General features: G+C 38.0%; 1 pseudogene; it reads right to left on the reverse strand.

Moving 5' to 3' along the window:
• Nucleotides 1-898: 898 nt before the first annotated feature.
• Nucleotides 899-1,388, reverse strand: LOC110306200 (annotated as a pseudogene).
• Nucleotides 1,389-21,695: the final 20,307 nt, after the last annotated feature.

The following is a 21,695-nucleotide window of genomic DNA, read 5'->3' on the forward strand; positions in this document are numbered from 1 at the left end:
GCACTTTTTCCTGTTTATCTAATAGAATAAACACCATGCTGTCATCTGAGAATGTCACTGAAAATATTGTCTATATTTAATGGATTACATGGTTATAATATGTCTACAGATTCCATCACTCTGTTTTCTTCACTTATCAACCATAATGATATTGCCACACGATTTTGCTTCTGAGCATGGAATTCATCTTTAGCAAATAAACTACCACAATGGCTTCATACTCATATGATTTATTGTTTTGTGATGGTTAATCTTGGTTGCCAACTTGGTGGGATTTAGAATCACCATGGAAACCAACATCTGGGTGTGTTTGTGAAGGAGTTTTTAAACAGATTCACTGAGGTGAGCAGACCTACCCTAAGTAGGGGCTTCAGTATTCATTATCTGGGCTCCCTATTTGCATAAAATGTAGAAAGCCAAATGAGCACCGGAATTCATCTCTTAGCTTCCTGATGGTTGAAGCAATGTGACCAGACACCTCAAGCTACAACACCCAGGACTTCTTTATAGTGATGGATAACAGCTTAGAACATTAACACAAAATAAATACTCTAGGAATCTCCTTGGGGGTATCCACCTCTCAGTAAACTCAAACAGTATAATAACAAACTCTGACTGGCCAGGAAAAATAATAACAGATTCTATGCTTTTTTTTTTCCAATCTGGTTAGAGCTTTCTGAAAGTGTGGTTTGGAGGTAGCAGGTCATACAGGATACACCCTTGAAAGATATAATTCAGTAAATAAGATGGGTTGACTAAGGTGATCTTTCCTACTTTACAGTGTAGCACCAGCCTCTGTGGCCTACATCACATGATTGCACAGCATGAGTTTCATTCCTGGCAGTTTTATAGAAGACTTTCAACTGTGTTCCCATACCAAATCATCAAGCTTCTTGCCTCACTCTACCAGAGATGCCATGGTGTTATGCAGAAGGATTTTGGTCCCGTCCAGTTCAGCCTGTACTTTACTCATGGGATCAGCTTCTCGGGGGTTCTGGTATCTACTAAGGATACCATACAGGGCTATGTACCCAATTGTAGCAGGGGATCCTACTGGCCAGTCCATTCTATCGACCTGCTTGGAGAATTCATCTAGTACCTTCTCTAGCAAGGTGAAGGCCACGCTGGAAGGGTATTTGCTGTTAGAAGTGACCATACCTGCCAGACTGTCGCTCTGGACATAGACATGGCAAAGGCACTCTTGTTCTCTGACAGAAGATCTGCTGCCTTTCTCTGAGCATTCTACAATCAGTTGACTTGCAAAGGTCATGAATTCCTGAACACTGGACCTCTGGAAGAAACTGACGGATGACACTTCATACATGGCTTTGAGCAGCACCACTTTTTGGTTCGCCTTTGTAGAGGACACTGAGGCTGTACAGCTTCATGGCTCTGCACCTTCAGGCTGCAGGCGGGACTCCCTCAGAACAGCTGGGGCCAGCTGCTGACAGTGCCGAGTTCTTCAATATGTACCCCCAACCCACAGTTACTATAGTTCATTTATTTGCAAATATACAATTGATTGTAGGTTTAGCTTATTTCTTGCAATGATATATATATATATATATATATATACATATATATATATATACATATACATATATATCACAAATATTCACAAGCACTTATTTATTAACATTTACTTGCTTATAATGGTGACCCAAACCTTTATTTCTATATGTGTTTGTTATCATTTTCTATTCAGCTTGACTATATTGAACAGAGGAAACTACAACATGGAGTGAGGAAGCCCTTGCTTTCTAGTCATTCTCCCTAAGTTTAATTTTTGACTGATAGTCAGGACTTTAGTAATAATGCCCACCCCCACCCCACCCCCTGGAGTCAAGTGATGTCCTAAAGAGGATCTAGAGCCAGGCGGACTGGCTGCTTTTATTTTGAAGTTCCCAAGAGGAATGGAGGAATAATTTAAGGGTGGGAACACTGAAGTTTGTATGTGTGGTTGTGACTTTGGGAAAGAATTTGAGGTCCTCAAAGATGTAATGTTGGGAAAATGAAACCATAAACTCTAAGTGGCTCTTATAGGTACCGGAGGGCTTATTCTCAGCTAACCCTGAAAGGCTCTATGGGAGGAAATCTTTTTCCTGAACCTTGGTATGATTATTGTGCTTTCACAATACAGACTCTCCAGTGAATGGGGTTAGGGGAGGGTCTCAGGTGATAGGGCTAGGGTGGGAAGAGTTTGAACACTCCAGCATCCTACTACCTTGCACTGTGGGGACTTAGAGGAAGTATCCATGGCCAGAAAAAGGCAGTGGTCACTGGGTCTCATGTGCTTAGCTTGCCTGTCTGGTAAGACTGATGTCTAGCAGGGACAGGGTCCACCCTAAGTACCTTCACCCAGTACCACAAAGATGACCTGTGAGAGGTACTTAGAATGGGCTAAGATGGGCAGGTTGTGTAAGTTGCAGTTTTATCAGCTAGAGTGTGGGCTAATGCTGTTCTGGTGTTGGGAGGGTCAGCTGGGAGTGTCCATTTAGGGAAGAAGCAGACCTTCAGCTGTCCAGTATGGAGGAACACTCACCTGGACTTGTAGTTGGATTTTGAACATCAAGATCAAAGTAGTGGGTGCTGTCATCCCTCAAAGGTGGTTTTATTTGTCTCTGTCTCCTTAAGATTGTTCTGGCAACTGCCTGGAGCTTGCATGTTGTGACAAGTCATCTCTGTGGGTACCAGAACAAAGGCCAGCAACCTGAACATTTTCAGTGCCCACCTGTGGTCTGTCCAGCTCTGGCCTACAAGTCCCTTCCCAGTCAGAGACATCTGCAGGATGAAGGATACTGAGGGGTTCATTTGAGCTAGAACCACATGTACCAGCTACAGCCTACATGGTGAGCCAGGTTTCACATCACCTCTTCATGTTCTGCAGTGTGCAAACTATTTCAGAGAGATCCTGTCTCCCTAAAAGCCACTGATGGGATGCTGGCCTCTGATTTTTGAGCCAGAATTGTCTCACTCAGATGATCCCTACCCTGAGCTGCTGAGCTCAAAGTGCCCATATGGAGAGAGGAATATCTACTATGGCTTTCAAAAATCCCTACTAGTTGGTTTACCTGTCTATTTCTCTGGATACTGCTAGCCAAAGGGCTCAGGCTCCCCCTTGGACTGGCCTGCCCATGTAATTTTCCCACTGCCACAGACCTCTCCATCCCAAGGTCTCTGGACAGCACAGATCCAGTGTGCTGCTGGCACTTGAGGTATAATAAATGGCCTGGGGTGCTGCCTCTTTCTCTTGTTGTTCTGGAGGGTACTGGGTAGAGGAGTATAGGTTAGCAGCAGTAGAAGTTTGTGGGGAGAAGGTAACCTTTAGCTACATATGGCTGTCCTACAGGGTCTTCCTTGCCCTACAGTGGATGAGTTGCCCTGTGTTTCCCATTCCCCCATTATATTCTAATGCTAAATTCCTTGGCAAGAATGTATTTTAATAATGACTAATTGCTCTATGTTCTGTTTGAAGGTTTCTGTCCAAATAAAATTGTCTTTTGAAATTCAAAAGAGAGAGAGAGAGAGAGAAAGAGAGAGAGAGAGAGAGAGAGAGAGAGAGAGAGAGAGAGAGAGAGAGAGAGAGAGGAGAGAAGGAGCGAGCATATTTATTTAAATAACAAATAATTCTTTTTAATTTCCCACTTTCTCTCCACCTCCTATTCCAAAAGTAACTTTGCAAATAGATATTTAAGGTGTGGAATGTTAACCAAGTGTGTGATTTTTATAAACAAGGAAAAAACAGCAACCTGAAAACGGTACGAGTGAGACTATGTAAATTTTTTGTTAAGAAGGTTAGTGTATTTGCAGTCTTTTAAGGGGTGAGTTAAATCATGTTACAAACTTTGTTTTTCTTATTGCTTTTACTTGTAGTTAATGTGTGCTTGTGTGTGTGTGTCTCTCTGTCTGTCTGTCTGTCTGTCTGATAACAAAGGATGCGTAGACTATAAGAGCCTGTTGTACAGTCCACTTGATTATATTGAGAAACATATTACACAAAGTTCCCTTGTCTGTAAAATTAAGGATCAGAGTACATCCAAAAGCCAACTTTGAGAGATTTCAGAAGCAAAAAATAAAAGCCCCCATCATTCTGCAAGTTCAGAAAAATTGAGGAATAGATGCATTAGCCTAGCAGATCTTGTCTGGTCCAAGGTATTCCCTCCACTCTATCTAGCTTTTCTTCTAAGCTATGAGTTCTATCAGCCAAGAGCATCTAAACCACACTATCACATACATTGCTGCAAACTCCCAGACCCCTGACAGGCATAGTGACAACTGAACCTACTTCATTTTTAGACCTTCAACCTTACTGTCTTCCATATTTTCCTGAAGTTTCCTACTTTCACCACTAGTCTCTCTCTCTCTCTCTCTCTCTCTCTCTCTCTCTCTCTCTCTCTCTCTCTCTCTCTCTCTCTCTCTCTCTCTCACACACACACACACACACACACAAAGAAAGTCTAATTTGAACAGTAAATTCTCTTTATTACTGTTGTGGGTCACCTTCCATCGAACTCTGACTACTATGTCAGCCTACCAAGAGTATCTTTCCCAATCCCTGTAAAACAGCAACTTTCTTTCAGGAAGCAGTGTCAGTTCTAACACCAGAACAGATTCTAAGGATAGGGGAGAGGCTCACCTTCAATAGGTTTGTTAATCTGGGTTGTGTAGAAAGTTCTTTGAAATTCTCTACCAGTATTTCCATGCCTTCCTGTGAATTGTCATCAGTAAAATGATGGGATCCTTTTCTTAACACATCAGTTGTCTGGCCAACTCCACTCCTCAAATCAATAGCATCGATCCAGCCCAAGAGGCCATAATGGGAGAATATTAAAGTCCATTTCAGCTCATCTGAGTAAGCACTTCCAGATATGCAACTTTTTTGCTCAGGAAGTTGAACAAAGTAATTTCAGAAAACAGAGGCAAGAATTGTAGAAACTGGATACCTAAGAAAATAGTACCAGGAAACATGATGTCTATAAAATATTATTGAGCTGATTCAATTTAAAACTTATAAAATTCCTACCTGAGAAGGTATAATGCCCTGAGGGTGAACTTACTACTCCTTAGCTAAATTGATATGGTACCAAGCTGCTTTCTAAATATTTATACTTAGACCCACAGGCAAATGCTACTCTCAGCCTTTGTCAGAGAAGCTTTGCTTTGTAGTGAAGTAGGATGAATGCCTCTCTGGTTGCATGTCTGCTCAAGGTGCTGGGAATCAATGATGGTCCTGTGCTCAGCCATAACCAGTACATTTTTACCATTCCCTTTAAAGCTTAGCAATCACTGAGAATGAAGAAGTAGAAAGAAGGTAAGAGCTGGAAGATAGGAGAGCTGTGAAATGCTTTCTACTTAGCGTAGCACATCCAAGGCAGTCCTTATTCCACAGCTACAGCAGTGGATCAGACAGAGTTCCAGAGGACCCTATCTCTCTCTTCTACACTACTGGTTATTGGTGGATTCTAGGGTAAGGACAGTCATTGCATTCATCTGTATACCCATTGTCAAGGACACAAAGCTCCTACAGACAACAGTTCCAAATCCAAGGTGATATGGATGGTTTCAGTTAAACTCAGTCAGGCTCAAAACAAAAACAAAACAGAGAGAGAGAGAGAGAGAGAGAGAGAGAGAGAGAGAGAGAGAGAGAGAGAGCTGAACATGGGAAAGGGACTCTTGAGAATGATTAGGCAAATAGAGGTGGTGGGACCCTGATAAAAGGATTAAAACAGTCAAAATTTACTACATACATATAGGAAATTATCAATGAATAATTCAGTAAAAGTTCTTTTTAAAATGACAAACTACAAGTTAGCTATGATTGTGCCAAAATCTTTGTACTAGGCATAACTATTAAATAACTTTTGTAAATAGTGTACCGATAAATAAATTAAGAGTTTGAAAAGTCAGGACAGTTTCTGCCTCAAAGATCTATTATAATACTTGAAGAGAATAAAGAAAAGAAATCATATTACAGCAACAACAAAAATAGCTGACCTCAGCACAGATGCTTAGGGGAACTGCCACTGTCTTGCTCATGATCTCCAGGCTCCAGAGAAAATTCATTTGACACTAAGAGGTGTGACATGAAATCATAAAACCACTTTCCTTTGTGCTTCACCATTTCTACCATTTGCTACTCGAAGGCATGTCTTCTCCTGCATGTGTAGAAAACTCAAGCATGTCCCAAGATGTTTGTGATAATCCCTACATTATAAAATATTGCTTCTCCCCCAAAAAATGAAATATGCAGTTCTACATAACTTCAAAATCCAAAAATATTTAAAATTGAGGATTATCCTGTCTTCCCACTCACTACCCCATACAGTCCTCAGCTCAGCTCAGAATCATTGTTAAAGGAAGCATCATTCGTCTACTACAGCTTTACGAAGTCTAACTCCCACCTTAGCCATTACAATTTTTCTCAGTGGAAATGAGTAATCCCACCAGTTTTCAGGAATAGAAAAGAAAAGACTCCCATTTAAAATCCCCATGCTCATTTTACCATTGTTTATCTATTTACTTATATTCTGAAAAAAAGTTCAACTGTATAATACTTCCTAAAATGATTCATTTCTTGAATCCCTAACATTAGCCCACATTGTGCCTCAGTTCAGAATCTCTTCCTTCAGTTTCCCCAGATTCCAATTCTATTAGTTCAGATAAGGCTACTGCCTCTTTAACCACATTCAGGTAGTTACTGTGGTACTTATATTACTCACATTCAATGATTCATTTAAAAAAAAACCTTATTTTTCAATTCAGCAATATGACATGCAAGGCACTATGCAGAATTCCAGAACATCAAAGTTTATTAAACTACCCCTGCCCACAAAGAGATCCAACAATTAAGAAATAATTAACAACCTGTGTAGAAAATACACAGTGACAGTAACCAGGGTGGATGGTGCAAAAATAAACTCCTCTAAGAACAATAGAGTTGAGAGACAGAACTACTTCAGAAAGAAATGGAGAAACTGTCAAAGCAGGGAGTCCTGAGCAAGAATGCAATATTGATTAGCCACAGGTGGCTCAGTTTGCATCTGACACATTGATTATGAGGGAGGCAATGAGGATGAATGACCGCAGCCAGTACACAGAACCGCCATCCTAAAGGAGTTTGCACACCTGTCAGTTTAAGGTTTATCTTAAATTCAATTTGTAGCACAAAATGTTGAGTAGGAGTGTGCCATATCACATGTAAAATTTAAAAAGATTAATCTGACAGGACAACTAGTCATTAAAGGGGTGTTGGAAAGTACATTATAACAAATCACTAAAATTCTACTAAAATCATGATATTATCTCAAAATGTAAGTAAAATGGCAAATCCTTTAACTGGAGGAGAGAAACTAATGACAATGCATTCTTAAAACAAAACAAAACAAAACAAAACCCATAAAATCAGAGGACTGTAAATTTAAAATGACAGGCTACTTTTTAATCCATAGGATAAAAAGCCTGTAATGTCATATTTGCTGAGGATTGAGAGAAATAATCTCAGGTACTGCTGTGAGATGTGAATTGGGATGGAGACTGGCAGCATCTGGTAGAATTTAAAATGTGCACAGCCTAGGCATCTTCCATTAGAAACACTCCGACAGCCCTGTCCCCTGGGAATCTATTCAAAGGCAGCCTTTCAGTTGAGTTGGCACAGCCCACCACCCCTTTCCTTACAGAGAAGTACTAAGATGAGATTCTGGAGGGCAGCTTTTTTTTCTAATTCTCATGGCCAGAAGAACTAAAAGTAATTCGAATGTACCTACCTGGACTGAAATCTTGTTTTTGGTTAGAATTCTATTTTGACATTAGAGAGAGCATGGTGTATGTTTAGAGATAGCTTCCATAAAGTTATAAGCCAAAGAAGTTGGGATACTTACATTTGTTACCCTTGCTTTCCATCTGCTTGAGGTATAGATGATTAATTCTACTTTGGCCACTGACCCAAGGTCTGGGGAAAGAAGTTAGTATTACAAACAGGCTATTCCACTGGCCTTCTCCTAGGAATCTAGCAGCTGCTGAGGTCATCACCTGCCACCACCAGGTGTGCCAGGTGTGTACTCCTCATTAAAGGGATCCCAGGCACCCCAGATCTCTCTCTCTGTATTTCCTACCCTCTGGTGTGTGTGTGTGTGTGTGTGTGTGTGTGTGTGTGTGTGAGTGTGTGTGTGTGTGTGTGTGTGCTTCTAGTTCCCTCTATCTTTCTGTCTATCTGTCTGCCTCTATTTCTCCTTCATGTCCCCTGATCCAAGAAAAACCTTTCACTCTCTTCTACCCTAGTAATCTTTTGCACTAGACCTGTAGCTGTTGAATAGTGTAATTTCTCAGGGCAAGGGTATACTTTGACATGGACTCAACTTTGCTCACATTTTAATCCTTTTATGTAAGAGATTGGATTCTGCTACCTTGTTGGAGACATTGAGACCCACAGCTTCTGCTTCAGATAATAACAACAGCCATTCTTCTGTGGAAACTGTCTAGCTGGTGCTCCACAATGAAATCAGTCAATTGGGAATGTACTGACAACCCTCCCAGGACAGGAACTCTTATTATATCATTATAAAAGCAGTCTGGTTGTTTCTCCTTTTCCTTTGGGCTAGAACTAAGAAGAAAAAGAAGCAAAGAATCAAAACAAAAATTGGAGAACAAAAATTAGTCTATTCTACCCCCAGTTCAACCCTGCACGGCTACAGTGTAGGAACTGGGAAAGAAAGGAGACATTGCTTTTATAGAATATGAGAATGTAGTGATGAAATTTATATTATTGAGTGCTAGAGAACCGACATGAGACTGGTTTAATAAAAGAAAGTGACTTTACTGATTCAAATGAGCTGTATTAAGGGAAACAACTCCACAGCAGGAGGGAAGGGATAGGAAGGCAGTTGAGGAGAACATATGGAGTTATTGAGAAAAATAAGCTTGCCTGTATACTCTGAAACCTGAGACTCCTTTAAATAACTTTAAAGTTAAATGTCCTTCAATAAGAAAAAGGACAAATAAAATCTGTCGAGCACGTGTAAGCATAAATTCTGAAAAATAAAGACATAGTACATTATCATTTATTATTAGTATTTCTTGATTAGGTTTATTCATAGTTTTTGTGTGTTTAAGTGTTTTGATGGTGTAGAGGTCTGTGAATCATGTGAGGGGCTGGTGCCCACAAAACAAGAAAAGGTCATCAGATACACTGGAACTAGAGTGACAAAAGACTCTGATCCTTGATGTGGGTGCTAAGAGACAAACCCTGGTACTCTGGAAGATCAGCAAATGTTCTGAAACATTGACTCATCTCTCCAGCCATGATTATAAACATTTCAAGAATATGGTAAATGATAAAAGAATTGAAGACTATTTTAGACATGAGGTCATATCACATGTATCCTGTGTATAGAGATTTGTATATTTGTATATAGTATAGCCTAATTTTCTAATTGTGGAAGAAAAATACAGAGAAGTCACATTTGTAAGATTATGGTTTAATTTGTAGTGTGATTTTAAATAAGAAAAAGTGAAATATACTGCTTTGATATCTCTCTTAGGGTTCTCTAGAGAAACAGAACTAATAGAACAAATGTATGTATGTATGTATGTATATACACATATATTACATATATATGAGTAGCTTATAGACTTTGGTCCAACTATTCCAACAATGGTTATCTCCTGACATAAAGTCCAAGAATCCAGTATTTGTGTGGTCTATGAGGCTAGTTGTCTCTAACAGTCATTTCAGAATCATAAAGAAGTAGGCTCTAACCCCATGAAGGAATGAATGAGGGCATGCAGATGTCAGCAAGCACTTCCCTTTCCCCAGACTGCCACAAGCAGGTGTAGCCCTGATTTAAGGTGGATTTTCTCACCTCTCCTAATCCAGTCAAGAAAAATTCCTTCACAAGTGAACCCAAAAGAAACATTAGAAAGACCAAGAAGAAATTTATGAAAGTTAAAACAGAGGTTAGTCTTAGTGATTTGGATTTAGTTAGGTTTACCTTAAATTTAGTATTTTTATTAAGATACTCACTAAATACTATGATGTTTTCAGATGTAGACTATACATTTTGCTCACACTCCTCTAAATACCTTCTCTTTCCCTCAACTGCATTGTTATTTGCATTTTCCTACACTTTAAGTAACTTTGCTCTCCAAAACTAATGGAATAGAGAAAAATGAATGTGAAAATATACTTAGAAGGAAAGAAATGTATAATCAACATAAAAAGTATAATCAACTCTTCCACTAGAGTTATAAAAATTATCACAAAAGGACAAAGGAATAGTATTTTCTGACATATTGATTTTATTTAATTATAACAATCAAGGTGCTCATAGGTAGCAGTTAGAGTGGGTATTAGCAGGCTTCTCTGGACAGCATTTTGAAAGTTATGTAAAAAGCCATTTGACAAGCTCGTAACAATGTATGCACAAAACAGTTCCAAGGTTTATGTACTAAAGTGTGTAACTATACCAACTTCTGAATTTTGGGATTATAAATGATGTATGTTTATCCATACAATAATGTATTTTGATGATACCTTTGCATTATTTATATCATGATCATATACATGTGTATTAAGTATACACATATATTTGAATTTTGTTCTTTTCTACATTAGTAATTCTACATGTAGGATTTTGTTGTAAAGAAATAATAAGAGATTTGTTGAGAATTTAGTGCAAAGATATCCATGGCAACGTTACTTATAACAGCTAAAAACTGGAAACAACCTTCATGCCTAACAATAAGAGAATGTTTAAATACATTATTAAACAACCACACGATGGAATAGAAAGTAGTCCTTTATAAAAATGGTGTTTTCAAAACACAGTGAATTGCATGAGGGAAATTCTTCTCATAAAGTGTTGGGAAGAATAAAAAAGAAGATAAATAGTCATGAATTAGCAGACAGTCCAGGGGCCTAACCAAGCTTGAGATCCATGCATTTATAGAGACATCAATCAGTCAGGCTGCATGATTTTTCTTTGCTACTGATCAGTACTCTAGGCATAGAAGCACAGAAAATGCACATCTTCAAGGATACAAATCCATCACTAAATGTATATAAAAAACAAAAACAGAAAAGTTATTTTACAGGGCTTTATAATCATTTTACCAAATTCATTCTGTTCTCAAGATATTAGGCATCAGAAAGGCCAGAAATCCTACCACTTCCTGGGGAGAGCTTCTACCCAGAAAATGGTCAGTTTTGTCACATGCCAAAATAGAAGTCTGTTGTCACCTGCAGCAAGCTAATAGTTCTGTTTGAAGGTACCTGCAAAAGCTCTGAAGTCTACTGCTGAGTATCTATCTGTCTGGTCACACGCGGAATCACTGTTTGTATGCTTTGTAAAGTAAGATCTAAAACTGAATTATTGCCCTGTTCTACCGTCCAATCTATTGAAGCCCCTTTGGCTTCACCACTCACAGCCTTGTTTTCATTGCTGACATTTTGGTACCTCTGCAACATGTTAGAAGTCCATGAATCCAAGGATTCTTAGAACCGCACACCTGCTGCTGCAACCTTCTGTTCTTGTTAACTTGGTAGTGGCAAGTAAGAATTCAATCCTAGTTCCTGAGTTCTTATCTTCAGGTAAATCTCTTCTGAGACTGTGATTAAAATTTATGTAATGTAGATTGCTGTAAATGGTGTCACTAAAATGTAACTAGTTATTTTTCAGTTTTCCCCTCAGATACCCATAGCTATTCCACAAATGGAAAGGGGTTCCATTTACAGCTGAACCAACACTTTAGAACTGGAAAATCGGTTTCCCATGAGGTTCTAATTCTTGACGAACCACTGTAAAGTTTGGGGCTACAAGTCCTTTTAAAGAGAGCATCAGCAGAATCCATCAGGTGCTATTAACTCCTTAAAGAGACACTTCACATTCAAAAGATACTCTTCTGCTCCCATGAGGAGTAACTTTAGTTTCTGTCCCTTTCCAGTTCTCACATGATGAAGATCAGAATTTGTGACACCCATACTTTTTTGAGGCTAGGTCCTTATCCTCTATCTAGAGCTTGGCATTAACACCACTAAACCACTATGGAGGGCATGTACCTGCTGACAAAATCAAAATATATTCTAATATATGCCACTAATTTTCAGAGCTCATTCCTTGACTATCTGTGCTTTGTTGTTGATCTTTATGAGGTTTGAAACCACCAGAACTGTCCCATGTACTTGAGTGTTACCAATCCACATAGTACAGTGGCATTGTTTGCTTCATTGTTGTAGATGTTTTAGCCCAATGAGTAACTTCAGTGTGTACATAGGCTAAAGTAAGGAAGGTAGAAAAAAAAGGTGAGGGATAAGAAATCAGAAAGTGAGTTGAAGCAGTGTCTCAGTTAGTAAAGCACAGGACTGCTCCTACTCCAGAATACTGAGTTTGGTTCCTAACAACTCCTTCTTGTGGGTCATAATTACCTGTAACTCTAGTCCCAAGGGAATCCACTGCCTTTGACCTATGCTGGTGTTTGTCTTCCCCTGACACACATCAGTTTTCAAAAAAATAAAATAAAAAGCTAAAAGTAAAACAGAATTAGGAAGTAGAGAAAATATTGATGAAATGAGCTTCTTTCTTGTGCAATGGGATTAAACTTGGAGTTAAAATTTTAATGTTTAGAATAAACTACACTAAGGGAGAGGCTGGGTGAATCAGAATTCTGATTCTTGGTTTTACGTTCTTTGCCATTCACACCAACCTCTTTGTTCCTCCCAGAAATGTAAATGAGCAAAGACAATAGACAGAGTGATATTCAATCCCTCACCATCATCATTTTATACATTTTCTGATTATCTACTCTTTCTCCACTACTTCTTTCACCTTCAGTCAAAAAAAAAATGTTTCAATTGTTATCAAAAATAAAAACAGAAGCAACTCTGGCTTTATTTGTTCTCCATTAATATTTTTACTTGGCTTCTAGCAGGTCTTAAATTTTGAAGACAACCAGACTGAGCAGCCTCTGTTCCTATTTTCATAAACCCATATTTGAATTTTATATTTCTCTTAGTCATGAAGTTCTGATAAGAAATAGTTGTCCAGGACCAAAGAACCTGTAGCCAAGGAAAAGAGATGAGCTCAAGGAGACCAAGATTGCACCATCCTGAGTCAAGATGAAATAGGTTTCCTACCAAAGACTTTGTGATCAATGGGACACTTTCCAAAGAATCGGGGTTCTTTAGGCTGGCATGGAAAGCCAGAAGTAACATAAGAAGAGGGGGGAGAGATTAAGAGGAACAGAAAGAGAGGGAGAGACCAAGAAGGAGAGAAAGTAAGAATGTGTGTGAGAAAGGTGGGGAGGGAGAGAGGGAGAAGGAGGGAGGGAGGGAGGGAGGGAGGGAGGGAGGGAGGGACAGAGGGGTGACAGGCAGTCTTTGTCCAGAGATTTATATCAGAGGAAAGAAGAGACCCAAAAGAGACACTTGCCAAAAGTTTCCTTCTGAAAGTATCTGGGTGAAAGGGACATTGGCTACAATCTTCCAGGTGAGACTGTTTTTTAAATTCAGTTCAGCCAGGTTTTTGAAACTGGCATTTTAATGCTATATTCTTATTCCCAAGGAACTGTGTAAGCTTCTCCTGGTTATCCACCAAGCAGCAGTGAACATTTTCCTCCAAGACACTAAGAGAAGAAATGCATTGGTGTGAGACTGGGAGAGAAAGTTGAGGCCTGTGGCATGGTTCACTGTTTGGAAACTGATCTTACTGCAAAGGCCAACATTCAAGATAAGTGTCTGCTTCAGAGTTGCTCACTTTTTGTTTTGGCATTTAAACACTATTTTTTAAAATCATTTTATTAGTTCTTTAAGAATTTTATGCAATGCATTTTAGCTATATACACCCTCCACCCTTCTCTTCTAACTCCTTCAAGATCTGTATCTCTTTCCCTTGCCCTTCCTATTTTCTTTGTTCCCCCACTAAGTAGAGATTGCTCTGTGTCAATACTTTTGCATGTATGGTCTTCCACTTGAGTGTTATTGAATCACCAGAGTACACACCTTACCCAAATGATCCTCTCCCTCCCAATAACTATCAATTATCAATACTCCTGTAGATAGAGGTAGGACTTTATACCTACCTCCTCTCTCCATGCTGGGATTTTTGTCTGGCTTGAGCTTGTGCAGGTGTTGTGAATGCTATAACTGAGAATGGTATCAAATATATTCTTTTAGTTACACACATGAAAAATGAAGTCTTCTTCCACAGAGACTGTGCTCCAACTCTAGCCATATATATATAAGGAAAGAAGGTGGTATTAGCATCTCACACCTTCTCAGCAAACAGTTGAAAGACCCACAACGTGAGGACTCCTCCACATTCTGACTCAGGAGAGGGGACACTCAAATCACTCAAGAGAAACGGTCTTGCTGCAAACTGCAAGAGAACTTTTATTCAAGAGCGCTCGTGGGCCCATGGTCATACACCACGCAGGGGTAGAGGACCGTGGTGCCTGAGTAGCAGGGTCAGGGGGTATTTAAAGGAAGAAACCACAACTCAAGGAGGTGGGGAGGGCATTGTTGGAAAATACTAAAAATACCAGTTAAGAGTCACAAGGAAGTGCAAAGTCACAAGAGTCACGAGGAATACCTGGTAATTGTGAGGGTTATTTCTCAAGACAGCTTCTAAGAGCCCCTAACAATAGCACATTTGCATAGCTGGTTCCAGCAATGGTCAGGATGGGTCAAGGTGACTTTCTTTGAATGAATACTCCTTGAACCCAGGAAGCAGGTGGGTGGACTAATGTCGCTATCTGTTTTATGATTAGCATACCTTGGAGCATTGAGTCTTAGAGGTCACATTCTCAAGCCCGGGCCTAAAGGCCTAGAATTTTGCTTTTACATTATATTTTATCACAGTCTAGCCTGGAACAAAAGTTCCATACCCCCAAACATCTTCTTTTTAAAGTCTAAGGACCAAGATTGCAGGCTATGCAATCACATTGGCAAGATCTTTTTCTTCCCTAACTCAGTGTGTTTTATCAAGTCCAGGAAATGATATGGATTCTGAAGTCAACTGTTGGGAGCTGGCCCATGGCTCACATGGACCAGGGTTACTCCTGGGAGGCAAACTGGGCCTGAAAAGACAGAAACTAGGCGGTTGAGAGAAAAATGGATGCCAAGTCAAGGTTCCTGATCAAGGCTCAAATGTTTAATAGCAAACTGTGCTTATAAACGGGGGAGGGGGGAGGCCCATCCCCCGCTAATCCATTCTTGGAGCCTGGAACCAGCTGCAGGTGATGACATCCAGGATAGGGTGTAGCCTCCAGAATATCTCAGCAGCCTCTCAGCAGGTAGCAGTGTCTTGGAGGAGCAGTGGCAGGTTGCAGAACAATAGAACCATCTATGTTGGAAGGCTCCACCCTAAATAATCTCTTTAGTGGCAGCAAGATCAAAGTCTGGATCAGCCTGCTTTGAGGCTAGGGGAGGCTACAGTCAACATCCTACATCTGCATATACCAAGTGCAGCAAAATTCTCATAATCATTCTTTTTCAGCCAGGTATTAATATGTGCCTCTAATTAATGCAGGGTTTATAGAAACACTGGGTTAGGGTTTTCTTTAAAAAAAAAAAAAGTCATTAAGGATGTTGCAAGTATCCTGAAGGGTCCAGAGGCCTTAAGTTAGTTTTGTTCCCCTTAATTAAGTTCTACTTTTACCTCTCCCCTATTCAATCCAACCCATCTAATATCAAAGAAACCAGTTCCTTATCATTCCAACAAATCTCTCAGCTTTAGGCACTGGGCATTGTATTTTACAAGACAATATTTAGAGATCCTTTGTCTTTGGGAAACATATCTTACACCTCACTGGATATCTTACTCCTTTTTCAACCAATTCATTTTCAAACTTTATATTAAAAATAAAGAGCTTTGGGGGCTAGAGAAGTGGTGATGAGTTAGGAACACTAGTTATTCCTCTAGAGGACCCGGTTGCAATTCCCCACACCCACATGGCAGCTTACAGCTGTCTGTAAATACAGTTCCAGGGGTTCTATGGCACAAGACATGCTTGTGGTGCACGTGTATATGAATTCAGACCAAATACCCATGCAAATAAAATAAGATAAATAAATATTTTAAAAAATAAAGAGCTCTAGAAGTAGCTCATTGGCTGACACATTCATTTACAAGTACTGAAAAAAAAAAGGAGTGTACGTATAAGTTTAGCCCTATAATAATATTTCACCTGGATACTGATTGCCTTCTAATTTTAGTATATGTGCTGCCGAAGCAAGCACCTGATTGCCTTCTAAAATCAAACTGTAAAGTTGTCATTTTCTACTTATAAAAGAGGCTTCATTCTGGCAAAATTGTGATGGATCACTTCCGAATCTTGAATACAAGACCAAGGGAGTTGGCTTGTGATTGGAACTTGAATAGCTGCTTGCAAAATATGAGTTAATTGGTTTTAAAGTATGGATTGTGCCCAGTCAATGGACACTTGCAACTGAGAAAAAAAGGATAAATGGGAATTGTCACAAGCCAACTTAAAATTTAAAAAGGGATTTGATTTTCATGAATCAGATAGAGCCATTTCAGCTCCACAAAGCTGCCTTCTTTGTCAATATGGACCTTTGTTTAAAGTAGCAAGAATTGCTTTGTTAAAGGTTTGATGAAATGAGAGGTAAAACCTCTGATTATCTCAAACAAACTCCATAAAGAGTTATTTATCCATAACCTACATTATCTCCTGTGTTCTGAACCCTTAGACCTAGAGAATATTTAATAAGTATTCTGAATCTTGAGAATGCTTGTAATTTTTGCTTTGACGTGTCATTCATTTTAATTTGACAAAGCTACTCTTGAAATACAATTCAAATACTGCTAAAATGTCAATACATTTCCCTATCAAGACAGCTCCTTAATGTGCAGTTCACTCATTTCCTCCATTACCATAAGAAAAGCCATTCAATTTACCAAAAGGATGACAACCAGAGAAAGCTCCCACGTTCTTATGAGGAAATCATTAGTTTTCCCCACTAAGCCATTATTTCCAATATACCCTGTTGAGTTGCAAATTCCCCTTCACAAGGCTATTATCAGTGTCCCTCAGAGGTCACAGGCATGAAGATTGAGGGGTAAGGATGGCATATGTCAATGTAACCTTTAAAAGTCCCCTTTAAAGACTGTATAAAAGGTAACTCTCCAAAGGTCTGAACTTTTGCAACTCAGTAAACAGTTAGCAACCATCCCTATTGAAATTGTCCCATGAGAACAATTTAATGAAGTAGCACATTTGTCAAGATCATCTTCTTGATCTTTTGATCTCCTTATAAACAGGTGCCTGGTGGACTTCTTTCCTAAAGACAGAAGCTTGGATAATGATTACCAATTACAGAAAATGAAGCACTCTTAAGGTCTCCAATTTATGCCATATGTTTATGGGGAAATGAGGCATTTTCTCATGTATTATTAACATCAATACTAAGAAGGCATCCTGTGGAATTACTGCCATGACTGTATCAGGACCCTGGAACTCTCTAACAGAGAGCCTGGAAATGAAAATAGGTCACTTAGTGATTATGCCTCAAATTTTGTTTACAATGCTTACTGGCTTGCTGCAGACCTGAAACACATATTTCCGTGTGGTGTGATAATCACAGCATTTTTAAAAATAATCTTTTTTATACATAATTTTGAAATTATGCAGCCTATAATACAATTTTGTTTTGCCATCTATTTCCTTTCTACTGGATCTGATCTCTAAATTAAATAATCTCTGGCATATTCTTATTTTCAATTAAAGAATTGTCTTTAGACTTTCAATATAACTGAAGGAATCTAATTACCTTGCAATCTAGTAGGGACCATCATCCATTTCTTTGTTATTTGAAATATTTGGAAGTCTTACATCATTTTTTTTCCTTTTGAATTCATGTATCTAGTCTTGTTTCATGTAGTCTATTCTTTTGTTTTGTTTTGTGTAGCCATTAGTCACTAAGTTGAATAATTCACCGAAGTTGAATTATCAAGACAAAATATTTCATGCTAGGAAGCAGATTTAAGAATAAATATCAAAATAAATTACATCACAACCATCTCTTAGTGGACAGACATTTGTCTGATAATTCAGGATTATTAATTTTACATTAATATCTACACAATCCTAAAGGTCCTGAGGTGAAAACATTACATGCATTATCCAGGTAGATGCAATATAGTCACAAGAGTCCTTATAAAATGGAAGCATAATGTTACACACCAGAGGAAAAAAAGATATGATGACAAAATCAAAGGCTAAAGGGATGCACTTTTAACACCATGATGAGTCAAGTGGGCAGGTTCACCTCTAGAGAACACCATCTTGCAAAAACATTGATTTTGGTCAGTCATTTCAGATGGCTGGCCTGTTGAATATGTTGTTGAGTTTGTGTTTTTTAAGCAGCTAAGTTTGTGATGATTCATTGGAGCAGCTAAAAAAAAATAATAATGCAGATCTTTTAAATAAAGGTGTGCCCATCTATTGTTGGCCAATTTTGATGTATTGCTAGAATGAAGAAAGATCCATTCTTAATTTTACCACAGAACTGCATTTTAAATTTTAAGCACAAGCCGGGCGTGGTGGCGCACGCCTTTAATCCCAGCACTTGGAAGGCAGAAGCAGGCGGATTTCTGAGTTCGAGGCCAGCCTGGTCTACAGAGTGAGTTCCAGGACAGCCAAGGCTACACAGAGAAACCCTGTCTCGAAAAAGCCAAAAAAAAAAAAATAAAAAAAAAATTTAAGCACAAAATGGTCTGTTCTTCATGGCAGGTGTTTCACTACACTGGAATGAAAGAAGCCCAGAGGAGAATGAGATCATAAAGGACATGTTCCCTCCCTGGGTGGTAAAAACATAGGATGACAGCTTTTGTGAACAGGACAGTCATTGCTTCTTAAAAATTCGCTTGCATGATAGCCTACTTACTTCACTGTGGTATTGAACTTGAGTCTTACAAGAAACGAGGAATGTAATCAGTTTGAATGATCAATTAAAAAAAAAACCTTTATTAAAGATAAAAGAATATACTGTCTCATCATCTGAGATGTACATCCAAAAAATTACCAAATGAATATATAGACCTCTTAATTTTTTTTACTAACTTTTAGTTCAGAAGCATCTTACTTACTCCTATCAAGGGTTAGAAAACATGAAATAATGTTGATTTCATTATAAGTTTCATATACTATATTTTGATTTGAGAGCTTTTATTTTGTGTGTGAAATATGTTTCTGACAATGTTAGAGCTGAACATAGAGCTCATTTGGTTTATGAAAAATGTCAGCATAAGAATTAATTGGCAAAAACAGTCAAGTAAGACTTGTTTTATGTCACAAAGGATATAAGTATATTTTCTATTTTTTAAATTACTCTGTTTTTAATTAAGAAAAACATGCTAACACCTATCTCCATGGCAAACTTTTTTTTTCTGAATTCTAAATTTGGAATAACAAGGAAAACACTAGGAACCTAGGGCCTAAGGTCTTTAATTAGTACAAGGGCAAGGAATAGCCTAAGACTTTAAGAGACAATTCCCTTTAAATGTTGAAGATTCTGAAAGAATCAAGTTGAAGAGCAAACTGTAGAACACAGATTCTAGCTATAAAAGTATTTTAAGACACGCTTTCAGAGCTAATCCTCATGTCAGCTTTGTAGGACTCTCATATCCTATCACGACAGAAAATAGCTAATTACAAAGCTTATTCATCTTGATATAGAGAAGCATCAAATTGGGGTGTTGATCACTGTGTATAATAAATTGAGAGACTTGATTAGCAGAAGGCATAAGTTACCTGCCATGTTTTTGTGTGCATGAAGTTTCTAGATACAAGTTAATTTGCAAATGCAGAGCTTGTTCAAAGTGAAAAATGAGTCAGATTGAAAAAGTTTTGCATATATTACAAGTATAGACAGTCAATATTTATTCTCTAAAAGGTCTTCAGTAAATCTCCAGGGTAATTTAACACTAGAGCTTTGAACATTGTAATAAGAAAAATTGCCTATGTCTATAGGAAGTTTGACAAAGGCTGAATATTTTAGTTTAGAGACCATGGTTTTAAAAAAAAGTGATGTGCTTACAGATTTGAATCTTCGATGCAGACTCAGTAGTTCACCTTCCTAGTAAGGGTTTTCGGAGTAACTTGCTTCACACTGATGTGCTTTTTCCTAGTTCAGTGCAAATGCTACACTTCACATCTCCCACACAAATTCATAAAAATTTCGAAGGAGAAAAGGAATTATAAAGCTTTGAAGCTTTCAAAAGGAATTTTTCTTTAATACTCTTCTATAACATGTGGTTTGACCTAGAACGCATCTAGTGTTAAGTTGAATCAATCAACAACAACAACAACAACAACAACAAATCTTTGGCTGAACAAAGTTACACTGATGTCTTTGCAACATCTTCAGCATCTACTGGATGCTGGTATGGCTAAATTGCATAAATAGCTGACCAGCAATACCTCTCTCTGTTGCAATGACACTTTTTATTCTAAAATGTGTCATGGTTCAACAATAAAATTGAATTATCTATGAGTAGGCATTAGTCCAATGGTCCTAGTTAATTTCTCAAATTCATAACAATATCGTGCTTTGTAGTGAATAATTTGTTGTTGTAAACATGAACAGTGTATGTCATGACATTTTGCAGTATCCCAAATTCTTACTTCTAAAGTTCAGTAGCAACTGTCAACCAACTGTGACTACCAAAAGTATCTGAGGACATTGCAAAGTGTGAGCAAAATAATTCACAGTTAAGAACATATATGCTTGAATATCAGTAATCATTTTAATCAACTGTGATCTCAAATAGAATTAAAAAATTGCACACATATAAACATGATTTATGTAATATATCTCTTAGTTTATAGTTTATAACACTCTATAAACTTACTGAGAAAAATCACCAAATCTTCAATTTGTTTCAAAACAAATCTTTGCATGGTCCTGCGATTTAGAAGAGACTAGATGTTCAATACAGAATATTAAAAAAACTACATGACCAGAATAGACCATTAGCCTGCATGCTATTAAGTCTGTCTTAACAGATAAAACTAATGTATTATAAAAAATATATGACAAATTAGAAATAGAACATTCAGGACAAGGCTTACATCTATATAGATAATATTATTAAATTACATCTAAGTAATAGGTGGTCTATTGTCCTTTCTTTGGCTCATAGGCATTTCTTTCAAATTATATACCAATTGTAACAATGTTGGTATACTCTGTGACCAACTAATGGATCCTGGTATGAGCATCATTGAAAATGTATTGAAACAAAATTTATCAAAAATTATAAATTAGAATGATCCACACATATAACAACTTTATTCATTAAGTACTATAATGTAGAAAAATTGCAAAGAATTAATCCATGTCATATGAAAAGAGCTTGGTCTGAGATTCAGATGTGTAGTGTTTTTAAGAGAGATAAATAGCCTATTGTCACCAGGAATAATAACGTTAAAGGAAATGTAAAAGTCTTTAGAATGAATCTTGAACTAGGTATTTGGTAATTGGAACAAAGCATGTTAATCTTTGTATATTATGTTGATATCCTGGTAAGAATTTAGAAACACAATGACAAGCTATATCCAAGAACTATCAGTCAACATTTTTCTTTAACCAAAATAGAAATGATATAATGGCTCCATGAGTTGAGTAACCATCATGATGTGTGTGTGTGTGTGTGTGTGTGTGTGTGTGTGTGTGTGTGTGTGTG

This window comes from Mus caroli, chromosome 11 (assembly GCF_900094665.2).
Source record: "Mus caroli chromosome 11, CAROLI_EIJ_v1.1, whole genome shotgun sequence".
NCBI classification, from domain to species: Eukaryota; Metazoa; Chordata; class Mammalia; order Rodentia; family Muridae; genus Mus; species Mus caroli.